Genomic DNA, 23,038 nt, shown 5'->3' with positions numbered 1-23,038 from the left:
CAGTCCCCACTGAAACTTCATAGCTAAGCTCTCAGCATCCATCTGCCTCACAAAGCGATACAACCTTGAGAACTCAGCCTCGTACTCTCTCACACTTCTAGTCCCTTGGACTAACGAGATAAACTCCCTTTCCAATTGCTCCCTCACTGAAGGCGGAAAGTACTTCTTCCTGAACAGTTCCACAAAACCGTCCCAGGTCATGGCGGATACATCCATCACTCTCTGTGTGCCATTCCACCAGACCTGTGCATCGCCTTGGAGCATAAATGTGGCAATCTTCCTCTTCTCAATGTCGTCGCAAACGACCATCTCGAAGTAGGTCTTCATGTTCTCGATCCACTTATCTGCCAACATGTGATCCGTACCTCCCTGAAATGGGATCCCTCCCAATCTCGAAATCTCCTTTGCCAACTTCGACAAACGAGTGGGATCTACAACATTTGCAGCCTCCATAACAGGTGGAACAGGCAACTCAACATTCGATGCCTCAACTTCATCCTCGAATATCTCCTCAACAGGAGGAGGAATCCTGCCCCTACCTCGGGCTCTACCCCTGCCTCTGGGTCTACCTCGACCCCTAGCTCTGCCTCCTTGAGAATCCATCACTTAAGGAGCATAACAACATGTGGTTAATACATGTATAACTCTCAAACACAAGTATAAGTCAACGCTATGACTCGATCAACCACAATACTACGTCAGAGGATACAATTCCATCCCCTACGTAAATCTTGAGTTAAAACTAAAGGTCATCATTCCTTATAAGTCTTTAACTCATAGAAGCTACATCTAGCTCCTACACTTCATCCCCTGAGCCGACACTACCCTAACGACTCGCATCCTATCGCTCATTACATACCCAATGACTATATCAATACCGAAGAGCATATGATAGGGATCCGCTGCAGACGGGCCATCACTCGAGGAGTATTGATTGTCACCAAATATGTACCTTACGCTCTGATACCAATCTGTCACGCCCCTGATTTTACACACAAGAAAATCGATATATATAATCCCATAATTATACATGCGTGAATGTTCAGTCAACAATACAAATACCTGGAACATCTTTCCTTTATAACAAGTACATAATGATGCCCTGAAACCATCTGAGTTAATATGCACTCGCTCCATAGAGTCATATATTACACAAATTTATGAATTAAGTTGCCATCACAAAATAAAGCGTAAATGCTCCTCAGAGCTTACTACATAGCGGAAGTCATAACAATGGCAAAGCCAACAAAATTTACTTCCTACCCGTTCAGCTGCCTGTAGCTACCTCAGCTTCAGCCATGATTTTCCTGACCTGCAGGATTAACCCCTACACCAAAAGAATGGTGCACCGGGTTTCCACACAACAAAACCGGTAAGCTTATGAAAGCTCGTATGAGTAACTCATGAACATCAATCAACAACTCATGAAAACACTAACTGTACAGCCTTGCAGCGCCGCACACGGTGGATCTCGTCGCTAGAGAACACCATAGGGACGACCGGGAGGAGGAGGCGAACCAGCTGACCAAGTTTCATGGCCGGAGACCGCCGCAGTTCGCCGGAAAAGTCGGGTCGGGTCAGACAGAAATCTTCGATACCGAAGGTATCGACCGAGAGAGAAGAGAGAGAGAGAGGAAGGTTTCCGGAAAAGGAAATGAGGAAAATGAAAATAATTTCTGATTTCCCCTATTTATACTAAAACGAAAACTTCTTCCGATAGCCATAACTTCCTCATACGAACTCCGATTTACGCGTTCCGCATGTCCACGAACTCGTATCGATGCGCTCTACAACTTTCGTGAATGAAGTTTTCCAAGAATCCCAACATATAAAAAGTCAAACTTCACATGACCCCCTAAAAAGTGAAATTCAAATATTTATACGTACGAAAACCATTCCACTCCACATACAACCTACGAATAAGGCATACTAACAATTATTCGTACAACTGGTCCATTATTAAATACCAAATTTAAATAACAGAAAACCAGGTCATCACAGGTCATGAAGAAGCTCAAGATTAGATCATTTTTGAATTTGAATTTAACCCAATCTAAAATAGTGTACATTCAAATTCAAAATTAATCCAACAGTCTTCCACCACGTCGTTCAAGTGCAGCATGAGCCAAACAACTTTGAAATTTCAAAAGCTGCATTATCTACTTCAACTTTGATCGCAGTTGATCTTACCAAGTTCCTCTTCTTTTGATTTGGATGTACCTGGCCTCTTCCTTGTCTTTCAACTGTGCTTGGAATCCTTGTTTCACGCATAAGCTGCAACTTGGATGCAAACTACAGCATATATATTTTGAATTTCCTCAAGATGAAAAGATAATATTATCATAAGAAACAATGGAGCAAAGCCACCTCTCCAAAACTTGGACGTCACTCCTTTCATTTTCAAGGACGTCATTTTTTTTTTTGGTTTCAACAATCCTAGATAATCGCTAGGCATTTTGTGTAATAAACTTTTCATAAACCCACAATGGAGCTTAAAAATAATTTTGAGGTGAAATTCTTTAAATCACTAAATCAATTTGTTCGTCCAGAACTTGAGATGAGTGTTCACCTGAAAAATAATGAACTTCAAGGAATAAGAATTCAACTAGATTCGACACCTAACCAGCTTGCAATGAGTTCTGGAACATGAAATTCCAGAAATAAAATGTAAACAGAGTTCGAAAGATGGTTTACTGAACTTGTTCCACATACCCAGCTCCATCCGCTATTGTCTCAACACCAATGCACAATACTTGCATCCACACTGTTGTAAGGTGAGCTTTTATCCTTGTTGCTCAACAGGAACTCTACCTCGACTAGATTTGAAACTAATAAATAAATTTTTGGGGCCTCAGTATGAAAACATTGTTAAACCAATTATTTCAAGAAATGACAAACTTTTAAAAATGCTTTCTGACTCGAAAATCAATGCAAGCTACTCAAATAAACACATGCACTGAATCTTACCCTATGGTTGGTCTCATGGACCCACTACACGAGCCTACCTAAGTTAATTTATAAATCAGGTAAGCATAGTGAGAGCGTCCGCTAGCTAGCTACACACACAGAATCAAGTCGTCATTGCGATCGCTCAATGTTCGACCGATGTAGCTAAGCCTCTGGAGGTTAAGGGGATCAAACCTAAGGAAGTCAGTGCCACCCTTTTCTCTTAAGCCATCAACATTTCTCATACGGTTTGATTAGTATGCTTCGTATTTTAACTTAACCAAGCCACACAACTTAACATGGACACCCAACAATTCCACTCTCAAATATGGTGTACCAAAAACTGTCCCAGAAATTCGTTATTATTTTCCGAGGATTTTTCGAAATCTAATTTGTGGTTATTGGACGGTTTCATGGATGGAGCGGAAGTATTCCGGACGAATTTTTATTCGAAGAATATGGTTTTTTTTTTTTAGGGGGGGGGGGTGCAAAGGTTGACTTTTTATATGTTGGGTTTCTCCAAAAACTTCCTTCACAAAAGTCGTAGAGCGTGTCGATACGAGTTCGTGGACATATGGAACGTAGAAATCGGAGTTTTTATGAAGAAGAGAAAAAAGAGAAAAAAAAAAGGAGAAAAAACTAAATTAAAAAACAAAGAATAGTAAGTGAGGGTAGAATAGACATTTTTCAACCAAAAGACTACCACGTCAGCAATTTAAAGGAATTTGTGGACGGAGAGTAACAGAATTGATCTATTGGTCCAAAATTGAGAGTACAGAGAGTAAACGTGTGAAATTAGAAAGACAGGGACTGAAGTGTTTTTTGGGTAAAAGTTCAGGGAGTAAACAATATTTAACCATTTTTTTATTATAAGTCTGAGAACCATTTTACTAATGTGACAACAAATTGTTGTCAAAGTGGTAGAACTTTATGTATATACAGTAAATGAAGCGCGAGTCCTTAATTGTGTAATAAAATTCTCTATTTTGTAATTAATACTTTTCTTGTGTAAATCTCATCATCCATGAGATAATTACTCATCTGACAATGCATTTTACTATAAATTACAAAAATTAAGGTATAAAGTTGTAATACCCCAGAAATTCATTATTATTTTCTAAGGATTTTCTGAAATTTAATTAGTGGTTGTTGGACGATTTCGTGGTTCGTGAATGAGACAGAAGTGTTTCAGACAAATTTTTATTCGAAAAGTATGGTTTAGGGAGGGCTCAAAGGTTGACTTTTTATACTCTCAACTTAAACTCTTTCCTGGTAAACTTAAATCTCGTTGGATTGGACCTTTTATTGTTACTTACGTTTTTCCTCATGATGCTATACAGATTAGAAGTGAAGCAACATGCAACGAGTTTAAGGTGAATGGTCATCGTTTGAAGCCACACTATGAGGCGTTTAGGGAGACAACTGTGGAGGAAGAGGACCTTCACATTGCGCCATCTCCTATGGATTAAGAAGGAAAACTCTGTCTGGCTGAAAGACGTTAAACTCAAGCGCTGCTCGGGAGGCAATCCAATTCAGAAAAGTAGTTGTGGAGGAGATCATCAATGCAGATTTGCTTTCTTTAACTCTATCTCCTCTCTTTCGATTTTTTGATTGAATTTGTTTGTTTGAGTTTTTGGTTTTTCTTTTTAGGATTTCTTGCCTTAATCATTCCATTCACATGCTAATTGTTCATTGCATGCTTTAACTTGCTTTACATTGAAGACAATGTATGATTTAAGTGTGGAGGGAAGGATTAATTCTTTTGTGTGTTTTAGTAGTTAGTTTTTGTGGTCATATAAAGAAAAAACAAATAACAAATTGAAAAAGTGTTGAAAAGTAAAAAAATTTCAGATTGTATTTTTGTTTTAGGTTTTATTTTCCTTGAGTCAAAATTGTTTTTAATATCTTCTTCAAACTAGGTTCATGTGAGTAGAATGTGATGTCTAGGTCTAGTTTGGATACGAGAAGTGCTAGCAAAGGGTCTTGTTCCCTGCTAATCAAGTGAGCTGAGCTCTGCCAAAATTATTCCTCTCTTCACCTGGTCATGTCTCAAAGGAGCTACCGAAAGAAGAAGAGAAAAAGCCCTAAGTCCAAAACGTTTTTGTCTTGTGTTTTGCGTCAGTTTTGTTTCTGTTTTGAGTCTTAGGTTGCCCTTTCAACTGTCTAGGATAATTTTATATCTCTGAAATTAAGGCTAAAAGATGATCACGAGATTGACATAATGTTTGATGATATTCTTTGGTTAATTAATTATAATTTATGAAAAGCATATAATTGTGTAGTAGATATGGTGCAACATTAAATTTGGTATAGATTATGAGCATGTTGAAAATGAGTTTTGATTCAAAATAGCGCATGTGAGAATTTGAGCCCATGTACCCTTTTTCTTTGGAGTGATTAATGTTATATACTATGTGTATATTCTTGAATTTCTTGGCGATGCTTAGTTGATCTCATTATCTTTCAATTGATTGATTACATGCCATAGCTCTTTAATGGACTAGTGAATGCTAGAATTCACTTTTATACTTGTCGAAACTTTTATCAATATATATCCCTATTTTTGGAAAGGATAAAGGCACTTTAGGATTTTAGCACCATTGCCAAATTAGCCTGTGTCCTCATTTTGTGTACACATGTGTGCACTATCCCCTAGTTTAACCCCCTTTGAGCCTACATTTTTAGCCTTTTCTTTCATCACCCTAAATTTCCTTAACCCTTAACCTTAGTATAGTTACATTATGACCCTTTGTTCTAAAGACTTAGTAGAGCAATTTTTGAGACTTTGCAACGGAAGAAGGTGTCAAAAATGAAGATTGAGAAAAGGTGAAAGCTCAAGTGTGGGGGCAGATTTGTCCATTAGAAAATTGTGTGTAAATGCCGTGAAACAAAAAAAAAAAAAAAGAAAAAAAAAACTGAAATCGGAAAAAAAAAATGTATACGGCTTGAGAAAAAAAATGTTTATGTTTTATGGATTTTAGTCCCTTATACTTTGTGGATTTGGAGTTTGCTTTGAAGTGAAGTCCAATTCAAGTAAAATTTGGTCTTCGTCCAATTCACAATGAGGCCTCTATAGATGCATGACGTTGAAGACATGGTGGATAGTCTCTGTATATCAATATGAGCTCTACTTTGTTTTTAAGACACCTTTGTGATTTTCTAATCCCTTCGTTTCTTTAAACCCCTAAACCTTAGCCTCATTTCAATCCATTTATAAGACCGTTTTTTATCCTTAAGATGGGGTAGCCTTTGATCTGTGGAAATGAGTTTATAATTGTTGAACTTATGGCTTGCGTTCATTTGTGCATGTGATTGATATCATTCATTAGATCTTTTGAAAAAAAAATATATGTGCTTTTCTTTCTTTATATGTGAGTTTTTCAGAAAAAATATATATCCTCTCTTACATATACTTGAGTGAATGAGAAGTTTTTAAGCATGAACCTTGAATCTGAGAGAAGAAAGAGTGCTATATCCTATGTGAGGTTTGAATCATACTTGTTGATGCATGTTGAGCTCTAACCATCACCATTGTTCCTCCCAAGTCTTACATGCTTATATGTGGATTGTATCTTGTAATTAATTTTTGAATATCTTGAGGATGTGATTCTTGGTTAAGCGTTATTCGTGGTGCCTTGAAAGTATGAGATTGCTGAGACAAAATGTTGAAGGGCGTTAGAGTCGTTGTCATGGTAAAAAATTGGAGTCTTTGTACTTTGTCAAATTTACGTTGGTTTTGCTTTTTGTTTTCGTTAGTTTTAGGTTTTCTATACTTAGTTATTTTCGTATGTTTTCAGTCTTGTTGTATGAAGTTGTTTTAATTTTGCTAAGAGGGACTAGCAAAAGCTAAGTGTGGGGGTGGGATCGTACTAGTGTTTCCTATGTTCTTAGTGTCATTTTCCCTATATTTTAGTTATTCCGTTAACATTATCATTTCTAACTTACTTTGTTGTATTTAGGTGCATTTGAGCTTCAAAACATAAGAAATGAGCTAAGAAGAGCTGGAAATGAAGGCAAGGCAAAAATGTGGCGCAGAAATGGGAAAGAAATGGAGAAATTAAACTTTCCTAATCCTACAAGAAAAAGGAATCCCAGTTGAAGTAGGAATCCTAAGTCAACTAGGAATGAACTCGGAAAAATGATGTTCAGAAATGAGAAATTGAAGAGTCTCAATTGGACTAAGAAACCTGATCATACTAGGAGACCTGGTGAGGCTAGAAGATGCTGTGTCTTCAAGCTGACTCAAGATTGTTCAAGAATATTCTAGAATGCACATGGAATTTTGGCAATTGAAGAATGGGCCTTGAAATTGTCCAATTGAGAAGCCCGCGATACGCTAAAAGAAGAAGAGCGCAATTTAACCCTGCAAAATGTAGTTGTCAGTATAGAATAAGTAGGAATCGTTCTAGCCGGGGATTGAGGGTACACCTGTAATTGCAAAAAGAAATAAAGAATTAATACAAGTATAAAGTATTATTTACAAAAATAAAACAAAGAATAAAAATATATACAAGTAAACACAAATAGGGGGTTTTAGGATTATTAAATCAAAAATTAAATAAATAAAATAAAGAAAATGTAAAAAACATATATAGAAGGGTGGAATGCAAGAAACAAAGATCAAAACCACAATCATATGAATGAAATCCAATTACAATTCTTATAGTTGATTTTCTATGTCATGAGAAAGAAGTTGACCATGTGAAACGTTAAGCAAACGATTTCCCATAGTTTACTTTCCTTGAATAATTGATCTAAGTGAAAGCAACAAAATCAATCATATTGAACATGCAATCATAGTTTAGAAAGCTAGCTACTCAATAACACGTTCAATGCATGAAGAACAAAGAAAAGATGTCAACCTAGTATGAAAAAGTTCATCTATTTGCAATCCTCCTAAATTGATTTCGACTTTTGTCAAAAACCTTTACTACTTATGAAATAGGTTCACAAAACTATTTGGTGAATTGTTTACCTAAATCTAGCTCCAATTACATGCATATATCCTAAGCTGATCACCAAAGAGCATAAACATGCAAAAGTTTTCTGTAATCCAAAATCAATCAAGCAATCTCACATAAGCAACATATGATCAACATATAGAAATCGCGACTTTATTTCAAAACATATAAACGGGCTTTAAACTTTGCCCTTAGCGTCATGTTAACTAGAATTCATAACTGTATGAATCAAACAAAGGAAAACAAAAGAAAGTATGAAATACACCGTGAAAGATGAATGACAAAGCCTTGAGATGAAGAACTTGAAGATCCTTAAAAGCAAGCAATCTTCTAGGGATGACACAAGGGTGGATGTTGGCTAGGATCTTGATGTATTGCATGAATTGTTCTCCTCCTTGATTGAGACGCAGAGCTTCTGAAGACTAGAGAATTTTTGGTGTGTAGAATTATGAGAGAAGTGGTGTCAAGAATGGCTGCTATTTATAGAGGAATATATCCTCCTCTCTTGTGATGCAATCATGGCCAATCATCTAGAGGTGATTTCTCCTCCAAATTTCCTTGATTTTCTCATGACAAAGTCTTCAATTTTCTGATCTCTGTTCCCTTAAATAGTGACCGGATACATCCTTTATCCCTCTCTAGTATTTTCTGATTTTATTCCTTCCTCTTAACTTCCCTAGAATTTTGCACAACAAACTCCACCTTTCCCTCCTTTGAATTGCACTAATTTCTTCTTTCAAGAGTTATGCACACAACGAACTCCTATAATCAAGAAAAATCATAAATTAATTAGAGTTGTAATCAATAGAAAATAAGATCATTAGGATAAATATTGAATATAAACACTCCCCTTTTATCTCCATGAAATAAGAAGAATTTACGTGAATGAAAACTCCTTGAATTCCTCCTTACTTATGTAAGTCTTCTCATTCTTCAAGTTTCTTTGATCTCATCACTCAAGAGTTTTCAATGGGATGGACTCCTAAATTCTCTCTTTAAAATAAGAAAATCTGAAATAGGAAAGTTCAAAGGAAGAGAGTTCCCTAAAACAAAATAGGAAATATTTCCTAAAATGAAAGAGGAAAGTTTCTAAAATGACTTATCCTTTATTTACATTCATTTCTACTCTTTTTTTTACCTCTTTTCTCCATTGTACCTAGAAAATAGAAACTAAATTAAAAATGATTAAGTAAAGGAAATAACTAAGCAAAATATGGGGAGTTAAATATTAAAATGTCGCATTAAAATGTTCCTATCAGCCCGTCCTAAATATTGAAGCATGTGACTTGCCATCAGTTTCTAGACCATTCTTGACGTCTCAAAGGAGTCCATATTCCATAATTATTCATTTTTGCCATGGAAAATAGAAGAAGAATCAAGAAGATTTCAGCAAACCCAATTTGGGAGAAAATCTACTTCGTGTGCAATCAAGAAAAGAAAATAAAAGAAAATAAAAATTAATTTCAATTTCCTGGTTGTATTCTACATGCATGAAGGTCGAATTAAGGCCAGGTTCATCAAGGGATTTCGGCACTGAGAGAGTTTACTTGTTCTCTACTTCTCATGAAATTTTCTCATTGGTCGAATGATGCAACAAGAGGAGAATTCCTAGGAAACCCTAGTCTATGCCATGCACTATATAAGGAGGGGTTGTGAGACATGAAAATCATCATCAAAACCCAGAATCAAAATCGCAAATCCTCCCCTTTTTCTCTCAAAATTTCGGTACCTCTCCAATTGTTCAAGACTTGAAGCCGTGACGCAAGTTCCATCCTCCATTCTCAAGCTTTGTAGTGAGCCTCCTTGCCGTCCACCACCTTTGAAGATCTTCTTGCATTGTTGAAGTTTCTTTGAAAGTGTGTAACCATGAACCTTAATCTCTTGTTTTTTGTTTTCTTGTTTTGCAACTTAAAAATCAGATTATGTAGTGTTCTATATTTTTGGTTTTATTAGATGTTTTGATTCTTTGTTAAGATAATGTGTGTGTATTGATGTTTAGTTCTCTTGAACCTTCACTATGCCAAAATCCTTATCACACTATACTTTTTAGACAACGAAAAAAAAAATTTCATCGTGTGATCACTGAAATTGCTTCACACAACATGTTTAATGAGATTTAGTCGTATAAAGAGGTCATAAATCAATTTTTTTTCTGGTCCAAGATTATTGTACAACAGTTATAAGGATTTGTCTGTTGTCTGAATGAAAAAAAAAATCCCCCCTCACCTTGCTCAAATTAGGGTAAAAATTTTGACTCACCTTGCACAACAGTATAGTTGTATATGTTGTATGAGAGTAAGTTAAAAAATAACATACAACACATTTTCTTGTTTCCGTTGTGCAAGTTTGGAAGAAAATCAAATGTACCCCAAAATGTGAGTGAGTAGCCCCAAAACGGCCAATTTTTGGGTGAAATGGTGGTACATGATTGTAAGCTCCTACAACAGAATGACCTATTTTTGTTGTGTGAATGTGAGATGGCAATCCTAGGCGGGCGAAATGAGTTTGTGTTTCGTACTAGGTGGGAGATTTGCTTGCTGGGTCCCTAAGCTGAAGTTTCAAGTGTAGACTATCAAACAACCAAAATTCATTTATGTGTTGTCTAAATTGATTATACGAAGTAAAAAACTAAACTTTATGCGCTTTTGTCTACCACTTCAACAAACTTAATGCACATTATCTCCCACTTAGCCGTTTTCAACACTTAGCTGGTCTCCGAGAAAAACAGCAAAACTCATCTTCTTCTTCTCAGAGCACATTGAATCGAACCCATCTTCTCAAAACACCACACTACTACAAAAACTGCATCACACAACACCCATCAGACAAGAGATTAAAAGTTTACCGTCGTCTAATAACGTGAACTCCATTGTATAACTGTGTTAATGAAGTTCTGTTGTGGGAATGCTATCAAATTGATGAATTTTTCTTCAGAGTTCTATCACACAACACAATTATGCATGTTCTGTTGTCTAAATGACACAAAATTTAGCGGCAGATATCCCGCCATCATTGAACTCAAAATTCCCTCCCAAGACAAGTTCACCAATTTAATCACACAACATAATTATGTTTCATCTGTTGTAAGAATTTTGCATGCTACAATGGTGTAGTTGTTTCTGTTGTATGACTAGAACGGGGCACCAAATTCTGCGCCAAATTTTGAGTGGGCGGCAATGTTGTAAAAATTTGACACCTTCTACTAGGTATACCGAGTGTGTGATATAAAAAATGGCACAACAGATTGTGGGCATTCTGTTGTGTGAAGGCTCAAATCTATTTGAATTGCTTCCCCCAAACCTAGCTAGGCAGCCAAATTTCCCTCCCTGCTTTGACATTGTATACTCTCCTACGACAGTTGTTTAATTATCTATTGTATGATGAACTTAACTCTTCTATGACAAATTTGTTGAAGTATTCAAGTCTCACCAAACCTAAACAAATATTCTCACCAAACCTAGCTATCTGTCGAGATAAAGAAAAAAAAAGAACCCAGAAACCTTCTTTCCCTCTCGATCACTATCAGAACTCTAAATCACTATCAAAACTTTCTAACCCAAGTCAAAACACTCTCAATCTCCCTCAAAACCTAGATATCGGGTTCTAGCTCTCAAAATACTCTCAATCATTCTTACCAAATCGCCGTCGAAAATCTTGAGAAAATAATCCACACCCTCGCTGCCGACAGCCTCTCGGTCCTCCTCAACTGCCTCTACAATACCTTCGCCAACCCCAAACCCGCCGTCGAGAAAGAGTCTTTTGAGTCCACGCCGATTTCACATCCATCTCACCAACGGCTCAAGAACGCCGACTCCGGCGTGGGGGAGGGTGTCGCGACGCTATTGGGTTAGTTTACTGTCTTTATTGAATTCGATCCCTCTATCAATTCTTTAATCTAAAATTTTGTTTACTGGGTTTATTGATTATAGGGAAATCTCAAAGCTTTACATACAAAAGAGAGATTGGATTGTAGGAGCTGACGATTGACAAGTCTAGAAGACTGAATTTCTGTTTGTTTGAGTGTTTGATTTCTGCTATGCCGGCGATCCCAAAGTAATTCTCTCTCTGATTTGTTTATCAGGATTTTTGTGTGTTTGTTTCTTGTTTAAATTCAATTTATTTATTTCGGTGAAGTGATTTTGTTTTTGAGTCAATGTTGTATCAAAATTTTTTACTTTCCCAATCCTAATTCGCTATTACCTATGACAAAGAACCCCAAAGCAAGAATCTCAGCTCCAAAGCCTTCCTGGTTCTCCCCGAAAAGGTACGTCTTCTCAATTGAAATTTCGGGTTTCCTGAAATCAATTAATTACGTATCTTTCATCATCAGCATTAATGATGGAGCTAGAAAGTGATCAAAAATTTTAAACTTTTGCCAGGTTGCTGTTAATCATCTGTCTGGATAACTTGATAAAGAGGTGAGTACTTGAGGTATTCTCACAGATAACGTTTATCTAAGCTATTATGTTGGTGTACACTATGCCAAAAAACTGCATCACACTACACTTTTTAGACAACAACAAAAAAATTTCCGTTGTATGATCACTGAAACTGCTTCACACAACAGGTTTAATGAGATTGGCATTGTATAAGGAGGTCATACATCAATTTTTTTGGGTCCAGGATTATTGTACAACAGTTTTAAGGATTTGTCTGTTGTCTGAATGTAAAAAAAAATTTCCCCTCACCTTGCTCAAATTTGGGTCGAAATTTTGACTCACCTTGCACAACAGTATTATTGTATATGTTGTATGAGAGTAAGTTGCAAAATAACATACAACGCATTTTTTTTTTTCCGTTGTGCAAGTTTGGAAGAAAATCACATGTACCCCAAAATGTGAGTGAGTAGCCCAAAAAGGCCAATATTTGAGTGAAATGCTGGTGCACGATTTAAGCTCATACAACGGAATGGCTTATTTGTGTTGTCTGAATGAGAAATGGTAAACCTAGGTGGGAGAAATGAGTTTGTGATTTACACTAGGCGGGAGAAATGGCTCATCCAAAATGGCATTCACTCCCCCCCCCCTCCCCCGAATGAGCAAATTTAGCTTCAATGGTTTATTATGCTTGCAAGTTCCTATAACATAATAATCTATTTCTGTTGTGTGAATGAAAAATGCCTAGCCTAAGCGCCAAAACTGGCATTTTGATTGCACAAGCGGGAAATTTTCATCTTTTGTTCCTTCAGCTATGTAGTAATTTAGACAACATAAATGTATCTGTACGTTGTCTTACTAACTTAAAAAAAAAAAAAACCATGTTATTGGTTAATGCCTTAGACAACTGAGGGCACACTTAAACAAAGTTAGTGCCTTAGTTGTTTTTCATGTCTGAGAGAAAAACCCCAAGCTTTTCTTCACTTCGAGCAAAACCTGGAGCTCTGCTCACCATCTTCTCAAAACATTTAGCCATCACAAATCACCATCTTCTCACCATCTTTTAAGTCTGGATTATGGTTCTACGTACTCGATTAGAGTTCGATTTGGGGGTTTTTTGTTCTACTGAAAATGGGGATTGGGTTCTCACAAATTGAGTTGGGGTCTCACAAATCGAGTTGGGTTCAACTCGATTAGGGTTCGAGTTGGGTTTGATTTGGGGATTCTTCGTTCTAATGAAAAGGGATTGAGTTATCACCAATCGAGTTAGGTTTGAATTAAAGGAGGACGAAAGGGTGTTTTTATGGGTTTAGGGATTGGTGCTCAAATCCATTTGATTGGTGAGTTAAATTTGAGATTTCACTGCTCTTATTCATTGTCTGGGCTACACAAATGAGCAGAAATGAAGAAATGAGGCTTTCCTGTTCCAACCAGGAAACCCTGTTCAAAAGAGGAAAGTGTACCAAGCAAGATTCCTAAGCCAACCAAGAAACTTGATCGAAATAATGATGGAAATGGCGTTAGAGACCATCAAGGCTTAAAGATGACGCAACAAGGCCCAAGAACTCTCTAGATTAACTTGGATTTTCGACAAAATGGATAAAAGCCCATAAAAGCCCATTGGATTTTAGGGTTTGTGATGCAAAGATATACCCTTGGAGTGTTTGCCGTGAAATGCCGAGAGAGAGAGAGAGAGAGAGAGTTGGCATGAAAATCAAAGGGAGAATAAAAAGATTATGCAAGAGATTTTCTAGGGAGAGTTTTAAGGAAAGAAGAAGTGTGGACAACAAGAAAAAGCTCAAAATGCATCAAGGTTCATTCCTACATTCCCTAAAGGTATTTTGGCTGAAATAAAACAGAAAATCAGAATATATTAATGGAATTTCGGCAACTATATATTAGGGAATCATTTTGGAGGTTTATGATTGGTTAGACAACACAATAGGACTTACTTGGTGAGTTATTATTAGTTGAAGCTATGTAGAATTATTAAATAATTCTTTGGAAAATAAAAGAAGATTCATGAAGACTTGAAGACCAAGGCCAACGTCCCTATATATACTCCCCTCTAGTTGACGTTTGACACACCTCACAATTCAGAAAATTACTCTCTAAAACATCAAGCTCTCTCTCCATCCTCTAGTGCAAGTTCAACATTCAAGCAAGGAAGAATGAGAGAAGAACCAAGCCGTGAGCATCCCTCCATCATCCACCTTGAAGACTTGCTTTCAAGATTCAAGACTCCATAACGTCAACTTCTTCATCCCCATCTCCATCTTACGATGTAATTCGCCCTATTTCTTTGTAACCTTGTTTGATTTCGTTGGAATTGTTTCTTGTTTAATTCTGAAATTTTATGATTGAATGATATTTTCGATTCCTATGATTGTGATTCTATAGTTACTTAAGTCAGATTGTTCAATTGAATTTGCTTGATTGATATCTTTTATGTGTTTATCTTATTTGGTTTGAAACATCTAACGTTTGCATATAATTGGTGCTAGATTTAAGTTTATGATTCACCTAATAGTTTTGTGAACTTGAATAAAAAGTAGTAAAGGTTTTAGACAAGACTCGAATTTAATTGAAAAGGATTGCAATTAGATGAACTTATTCATCCTAAGTTGTCCACTTAAGTTGATAACCTTTCTCTTGTCTATTGCGTTGAACATGTCTTGATTTGCTAGTTTTCTAGACCTTGATTGCATGTTTGATTGGATTGGTCCATGTGCTTTCACTTAGATTAATTAGTAAAGGAAAGTAAAATATGGGAAATCGTTTGCTTCAAATGTTTCACATGATCAACTTCTTTCTCATGACTTGGAAGAACAATTATAGGGTTGATTCGAATTTGATTATGAAATTGGTTTTGATCTTTGATCCTTATGTTTCATTCTTGTACATGTGTTTTTATGTTTTCTTTGTTTCTTTAATTTTTCGAAAACCTAAACCTAAAATCCCCTTTTTATTTCATAAATTTGTATATACTTTGTTATATTTTTGTAAATTTTATACTTTGTTTTTGTTTTAATTCTTTACTTGTTGTACGATGAAATTTTATACTTTGTTTATGTTCCCCTTTTGTTTTACTATATACTAATGATGACATTTTATAGGGTTAAATTATATGCTTGCTTTGAGCGTATCACCACAACAAGAAGACAAGAAAGGAAAAGAAAGAAGATGAAAGAGAAGACGCGACCAGAAGTAGAAAAGAAAGAAAGAAAAACAAATGGGCCCCGCGGCCTTCCCTTAGGTCAAAGCCAAAAGAAAAAAAATAATAAAGGGGAAACAAATCGGCCCAAAGAAAGATGACGCGGCCCACTAAAAAAAAGGGGGGTGGACCGGCTCAGAGAAAGTCAACAAACCCAAAGGTCAACCTCTGGTCCACCTCTGGTCAACTCTCCAGTCAGCTACTGCTAGCGATTTTTCCGGCGACTTCTGGCCACTTTCCGGCAACTTTTCAAGGTAAACTTTTCTAAAGGTTCCCGTTTTTGAAGTTTTTCATTCTTTTTCTTCTTTTTATCGGGGACTTGCAAACTCTCTTCTTCTACCCCTCCTTTCTTCATCATAGGGGAGACCTGATTAAGCCGAACTGTGGGGGTTCGTGCTCACTACACTATGCCAAAACATTATCAGACGACAGATGGAAACCGTTGTGGGATATGGAGAGCCACCGTTGTAGACCGAGCCGCTGTCTGATGAAAATTCAGACAACGATGGAACACAGTTGTCTGAGAAACATACAGACAACGTGTATGTGTTAAATGTGTTGTGTGATACTCGACAGATGGCTCGGCAGGTGGCTCGGCAGTTGCGGCGCTGCCTTCAAACAACAGTGCTAGTTTTGAAGCTGTTGTATGTTGAGCTTCTCAAACAACAGACTTTTATTTTGTGTGTTGTCTGACTGATATTCAAACTTCAGTTCTTGGACTATATCTGTTGTCTGATTAACTCTGGGACAACATAATTCAATTTCTTCTGTTGTCTGATTAACTTTGCGACAACAGAGTTTAATTGCTTCTGTTGTGTGAGTGTAGATTACAAGACAGTGATTTGTTAAAAACCGATGTGTGATATGAATGATTGCAGTGTGATTTGTCCTCATTTTTGGCCATTCAGACAACAGGCAGTTATCACTATATATGTTCTGTTGTCTGATTATTTGAACATATCCCATTCCTGAATTAAATTGTGCATTTGATCCATTTACATACCAAATATAAACATTGCAAACCATCAAATATAAACATTGCAAACCACTAATCATTGAACCTAACATTTTAAACAAGAAAAACATTCTAGTGCATGCCCATCTACTTGGGACATCAAAAAGCTAATACATATATATCGATTGTTCCAAAACATGCAACACATGGTGCATGACAATGTACCAGCAGAGAAGCACAAAAAAAGATGCTTTCCTTAGCAAAAATGGACCAGCAACAAGCGCGCTACTTCATGGCTCATGCACATATTTGTTGACAACAAACTTCCCCCACTCATTTCGCACTTGATCAATATCCGCTTGGGTGTATTGGTTGCTGCCTCTCCTCTCCCACTGAAATCAGTTTATTATATCAAAAGAATTAGTTAATCATTTTGCGAATAACAAGGGGCATGATCAGGGAGTAAAATTTGATCTCAAGTAAATAATCCATATAAAATTTAATGAAAAGCCAAATCAGTAAACATATATATAAACCTTGTACATTGAAGTAATGGTTGGTTTTCACTTTTCATAGGCATAGCTAGACTTTCGACAACATACAAATTCAAGTTCACAAACCATGAGTAAAAGAGTAATCAGATAAAAGAATTAGATTTAAAACAAATGAAAAGTTTACCCATACTTTGATTCGAAAGTATGAGAGATCAGCTTTTTCATTAGCAAAACTGAAATTGGCATCAACTTTACATGTAAAGTCTCTTTACTGTAAGCAAACTCTTGTAGGAAAAAAAAGGGAAATTTGACCAACTGTGCACAGCTAAAAGATTTTGTTCAGATCAGAAAGTCATTGCCAAAGGCTTTTGGTAAATGGCGAAGGCTAAAACGTCATAAGTACTTAAAAACCAAGAGCATCTATTAGTTCTTAATACAGGCAGACCTTCATTGAGTGATCTATTTTTGAGTTCGTAAACTCGTAACTTCAATGTAGCTGTAGTCAAAGAACGAAGCTTTGCTTCAAGTGAATTCAACAATTGAGAAGTTTTGTTTCAAAACGTAGTGCAGGGTAAATCAAAAATCAGTTTTTTTTTTTTTTTTTGTAAGGCAGGAAAGAAGTGAGCAAGTATGTTGAACATGTATATCAGCAGTCGTAAAGACCCAAACTCTAGAAAATTGTTGCTGTTATGAAAGTTTTTGAAAAATGTAATTAATAGTCTGCTACACTCAAGTACTTAGGCATTGCTATTTAGATTTGGCTTGGAATGTAATCTAGTCTATTGAATAATAGAAACCAAGTTTCCAATCTCATACCAAAAAAAAAAAAGTAATAACAACAATACCATTTGTGCACCTGGATACTTGTAAGATGTTACTGTTGAAATGTAAAATCCCATGATTTCAATTAGTTGAGCTGTTTACTTGTGGGAAAATGCATTTATCACCACTCACTCAAACCCTAAATATCATGCAAAATATCTCAATTAGGATGAGACTTACTTTGATACCAGAAGCATGACAGAAAAAAGCTTCAGGAGATTGTGAGTGGTAATGTCCACCATGGCCTACAACACCCTAGGGCACTGTTATGGTTAAGCCTAAGAAGTTATACAAGGAATTGCAAAGTGAGTAAGCTTCAAAGCAATGAAACAAGTGAAGTTTTCACCTCCACAGTTAAATTGGTTTCCACTTGGGTATCTGAATTTTGTAGCTTCATTGACAATCTGCAAAGTTTGAGTCCCTCAATTAGTCATCAATGTGAGTGTATATGATAAAACCTAGTATAGGAACTTAGGAAGTGATTCATGACTAATCAAAAGTAGGAAAAATATAATCTGCAAATTGGATTTCTACAACAGCTCGATTGCCCTATCAAAATGAAACCAAGAATTCATGAGGCTTGTAGGTATCAAGACATTAAAACTGAAGTAAAATCTAAATCTACTCAATAATCCCAAATTTCCAATACTAATCATTTGTAATAACAGAAAGCTAATTGCATAGAAAAGCGATGAAAGAATCCCAAAACTGTGCAGATTAAAGTAGATATTGCAATACTCACAAACAATCAAAGCTAAATTGGAACAAACATGACAAAAATTTAAGCAAGGAATGACTAAAAAGGAAAAGAAAATAATACCTTATCATTGACCTTGGCTCCTTTGAGGCGCTGTGTATAGATATATTGTCCAGGTATATCAATGTATTGGCGCCCTCCAATCTAAACACACAATTATAGTCAGCTTATAAGCAATGAAGAACAGATTTCCCAAATTTAAAAGCTCACTGAAAAAATAGAGATATACGAAGCTGCAATCTAAACACACAATTATAGTCAGTTCAGATTCAACAGTTGCAAAAAAAAAAAAATGAAGGCCACTACTTTGCTCTTAAGAAACGAAGCTGACTAACCTGAACGCGTTTCCCTTCAGCCGATGCTCTTGAATATATGTTCATGCCAGCCTTTTGATGTAAAGAATATTGTGTAAGAGTACAATTAGGTTGGTACACTCAAAACCAAATTCAGAGATATGTAATCATTGACAGAGAAAGAAGGAAACTCAAATGGAATTAATTCACATTGGATTAACAAAATGCAGAAGACACCAAAATTATTTAGCAGTGGGTGCCTATTTATATATATTGGAGTTGATAATTCACAAATCCGAATGAATTGCTCAAGTAATATTAAACCAAACTAACTAATTCAACAACGCAGTAGAAAAGCAAAAATATGAAAGATTAGGGTATGTGCAAAAGGTGTAACCTTTCAGAAATGCAAGCTTTGCCTGAGAAAGAGTGAAAGAGAGTCGACCGCTTGGAACCTATAAGACCGGGCCGAGCTGATGAAGAAGGACAACTGAGTGCATATAGATTACCAATAGTATTAACATGAAGCAATTCTCAATAGTATAATAAAATCATTCTTCTAAAATGACCATATATTTTCAATAGTATAGTAAAATGTTGTTGTGGAGAGCATAGAGATTACCTCCACCTATGCAGCTGCCTCTTTGTTTGGAAGCCATCACTTAAGAGCTGTCAACAGCTGAGGCTGCCAAGTTACAGAAAAAGTATTGACATGAGAATGAATTTAACTCTACACAACTTTCTCAGAATCAATATATATCTTGTAATCAAACTAACTTTGATATGAAAAGGTATTTTTAATACACTCCAAACCCTTGTGAGAGTAAGTCATTGTCTTCAACACCAGTAGTGCTAAGAAAAACAGTTCAATCTGAACAACACATTACAATACAAATCAAAGTGGTACAAGAAAATAAAGAAGGGAGAAAAGGCACAAAAAATATTGAGGAGAATATGATAGGTATGATTCAGGTTATTCAATAGCATTTATTAAAGCAAGAAACTGAATGGCATATTAGATCATGAGATACAGAATAGGGTCCATGAATTCAAAATCAGTGAATCTTCAGGTTAGTAAGTAAAGGGGTCAAATATACATACCCAATTGCATAGATGTCGGCTAGGTCATTGATATCTAGCCAACCATCAATATCCAGGTCATCGGGTGGAGTCTGTCGTCCAACATTCTATGTACCAACACATATTCTGGAAACAGCTGGGAACAAAAAGAAAAAAAAAATAAAAATAAGAATAAAAAAGCAAACTTCACAATCTCTCCATCAGGATCTGTCATCAATCACCATAAACTCAAAAGCTTCTCAAACCCAAAATAAATAAATAAAATAAAAATAAAACACAAAAGATAAAGAATGAAACATTTAGCAGATGGGTTCCAAGTGAAGGCGTCTTTAAACCTCTGGCCTTCGACTTCGAAATCAACTCGAATTGGGACTAAATTCTGGGAAGTTGGCCACTGAATGGGGAGTGAATTTTGACCAAGAATTCGTGGACCAAAACGAACAAAGATAGAAGAAGAAAACGAAGCTTACATTCTAAACTTCTTGACAGAGCCTTTGGGAGCGTGGCTTACATCCTCGAATTCTGCTCCACCACAATCTCCATCTTCCCATACTCCTGCTTCTAACATATCGGGGGCGGAGCTGAGAACATCTCCACCACAATACTCCATCTTCCCAAAAGTGAAGAACCCGAAACCTTCCAGTTAATCAAAACTCTGAAATAAAAAGTGAAGAACCCGAAATCAAAAGTGTCATTTGTGATTTGTGAAGAACCTGAAATCCTCCGGTTAATCAAAACCAGAAATCAAAAGTGAAGAATCAGAAATCAAGACCGTGATTTGTGATTTGTGAAATCGAAACTCGTGCATAGTGAGGACGAGAAGACGAGAAACCAGAAACCCCCAAATTTTAGGGCTTACCAGATTCGAAGACAAATCTCGGATTTAGGGCTTCGGATTGGTACCAGAGAGTTGGGGTTCAAGGCTTGAGGGCTTCGGAGGCAGTGGATTTAAGGTTGAGGGCTTCGGAGGCGGAGGATTTAGGGTCGAGGGCTTCAGTGTCGGAGAGAGTTGGGGTCGGGCTGGTAGTCGCAGTGGAGTTTTGGAAAGAGAGAGTCAGGGTCTGAGTCTGACCGTGAAGTTTTGGAGTCAGTGTGTCTAGGGCTGGTAGTTGTGAGGTGAATGATTTTGTAGGCTTTTTTTTTTTTTCCAAGTTGGTCGGAATGTATAGTGGTCCAGGACACATGGCTAGATAAGCCATTAGTTGATGGATGCACGTACGAGGCATCAGACCATGGTTTTTCACTTATGTGTTGTCTGAATGCAACTTTTAAATTTTCAATTTGCCTCCTCTTGTTGCCTGGATGGGAGGGAAATGGGAGAATGGAGGGAAATATTTTGCAACTTACTCTTATACAACAGATACAACTATACTGTTGTACAAGGTCAGTTCAAATTTCGACTCAAATTTGAGCAAAGTGAAGGGGAAATTTTTTTTACATTCTGACAATAGAAAAATCCTTAAAACTGTTGTACAATAATCTTGGACCCAAAAAAATTGATGTACGACCTCCTTATACAACGCCAATCTCATTAAACCTGTTGTGTGAAGCAGTTTCAGTGATCACACAACGGAAATTTTTTTTTCGTTGTATAAAAAGTGTAGTGTGATGCAGTTTTTGGCATAGTGCTACAAGCTTGGAGCTTGTAGAGTCCTCCAAACTTAGAGTTTGTTGAGATGTTATGATTGACCACAAACACATCATTGTTTCTATCTAATCCAATTCCTCTTGGAATCAGATTTCTTGGAAACAACTACGCTTAGAAATCCCTAAATTTCTTGGAAGCGACTACACTCAGAAATTTCTATTGTTTTCGTGGTAGCCTTTTACGCTCCGAAACTAACCATAATTTCTTGTTCTCTTTCAAGATGAGTAATCTGAACAAACTGGAGTTCGCTCCTGATGCGCTCGAAAGCAAGCGCATAATTTAACCCTGAATTGTCATTAGTAGTATAAAGTAAATAGGGATCGTTCTATTCCGGGGATTGAGGGTACACCTGTCATTGTAGGACAAACAAATAATTAAAATTAAAACAAAGTATAATATTTACAAAGATATAACAAAATATATACATATTTACGAAAATAGGGGGGATTTTGTTTTTGGTTTTCTTTTTCGAAAATAAAACTAAGTTAATAAAACAATTAAAATGCAAAAACATAAAAACACAAATGGGATGTGAGTACAAGGATCAAAGTCGAAACTCATGATTAAAATTGATTCAAGTTCATCATTGTTCATCATAGTCATGCAAGAGGAGTTGATCATGTGAAACGTTAAAAGCAACCAATTTCCCATATTTTACTTTCAATGCTAATTAATCTAAGTGAAAGCACATAGACTAATCCTATCAAACATGCATTCAAGCCCTAGAAAGCTAGTCAATCATACATGTTTAACGCAATAAGCACCTAGAAAGGCTATCAACTCAAATGTGCAACTTAGTATGAAAAAGTTCACCTAATTGCAATCTTCTTTGATTAAATTCGGTTTTTGCACAAAACCTTTACTACTTATTGATTCAAGAACACAAAACCAAAAAGTTGATCCATGTTTCTCAAATTCGTAGCAACATTCACATAAAAACCCTAAATGTTTCGAACCATTCAAGATTATCATACAAAAGATTTCTATCATGCAAATTTAATCAAACACTCACAGAAAAGCAACCATAAATCGCAATATATGAATCTGAAAATTAACAATTAATCATAAAATTTCAGAAATCAACAATTGTTCAAACATATGTGTCAACTAAGGCATAACCAACGAAAATTACAAAGCAAAGGTTACAAGGAGAATCGGATTACACCGTGATGAAGATGAGATGAATGAAGTGATGAATGGTCTCTTGAATTTCGAAAGCAATTTTCAAGGATGGTGATGGATGGTGTTCACGGCTTGTCTTCTTCTTCCTTGGCCTTGCTTGCACTTCGTGGTTTCCCCAGAGGATGGAGAAGAGCACGGCTAGGCTAGAGAGAGTTTCTGATTTTTTTTCTAAAGTGTAGAATGTAAAGGAGAGGACCCCAAAACGTTGAGAAGAGGGGAGATTATATATGGGACGGCCCCTAGGTCTCCAAACCGTCCAAAACCCTAGAGAAACTCACGGCATGTGCTTGCTTCCTCCACATAATTTCCT

The sequence above is a fragment of the Rosa chinensis genome, chromosome 5 (genome assembly GCF_002994745.2).
Source record: "Rosa chinensis cultivar Old Blush chromosome 5, RchiOBHm-V2, whole genome shotgun sequence".
Lineage (NCBI taxonomy): Eukaryota > Viridiplantae > Streptophyta > Magnoliopsida > Rosales > Rosaceae > Rosa > Rosa chinensis.
Note: the sequence above shows the minus strand (reverse complement) of the source record.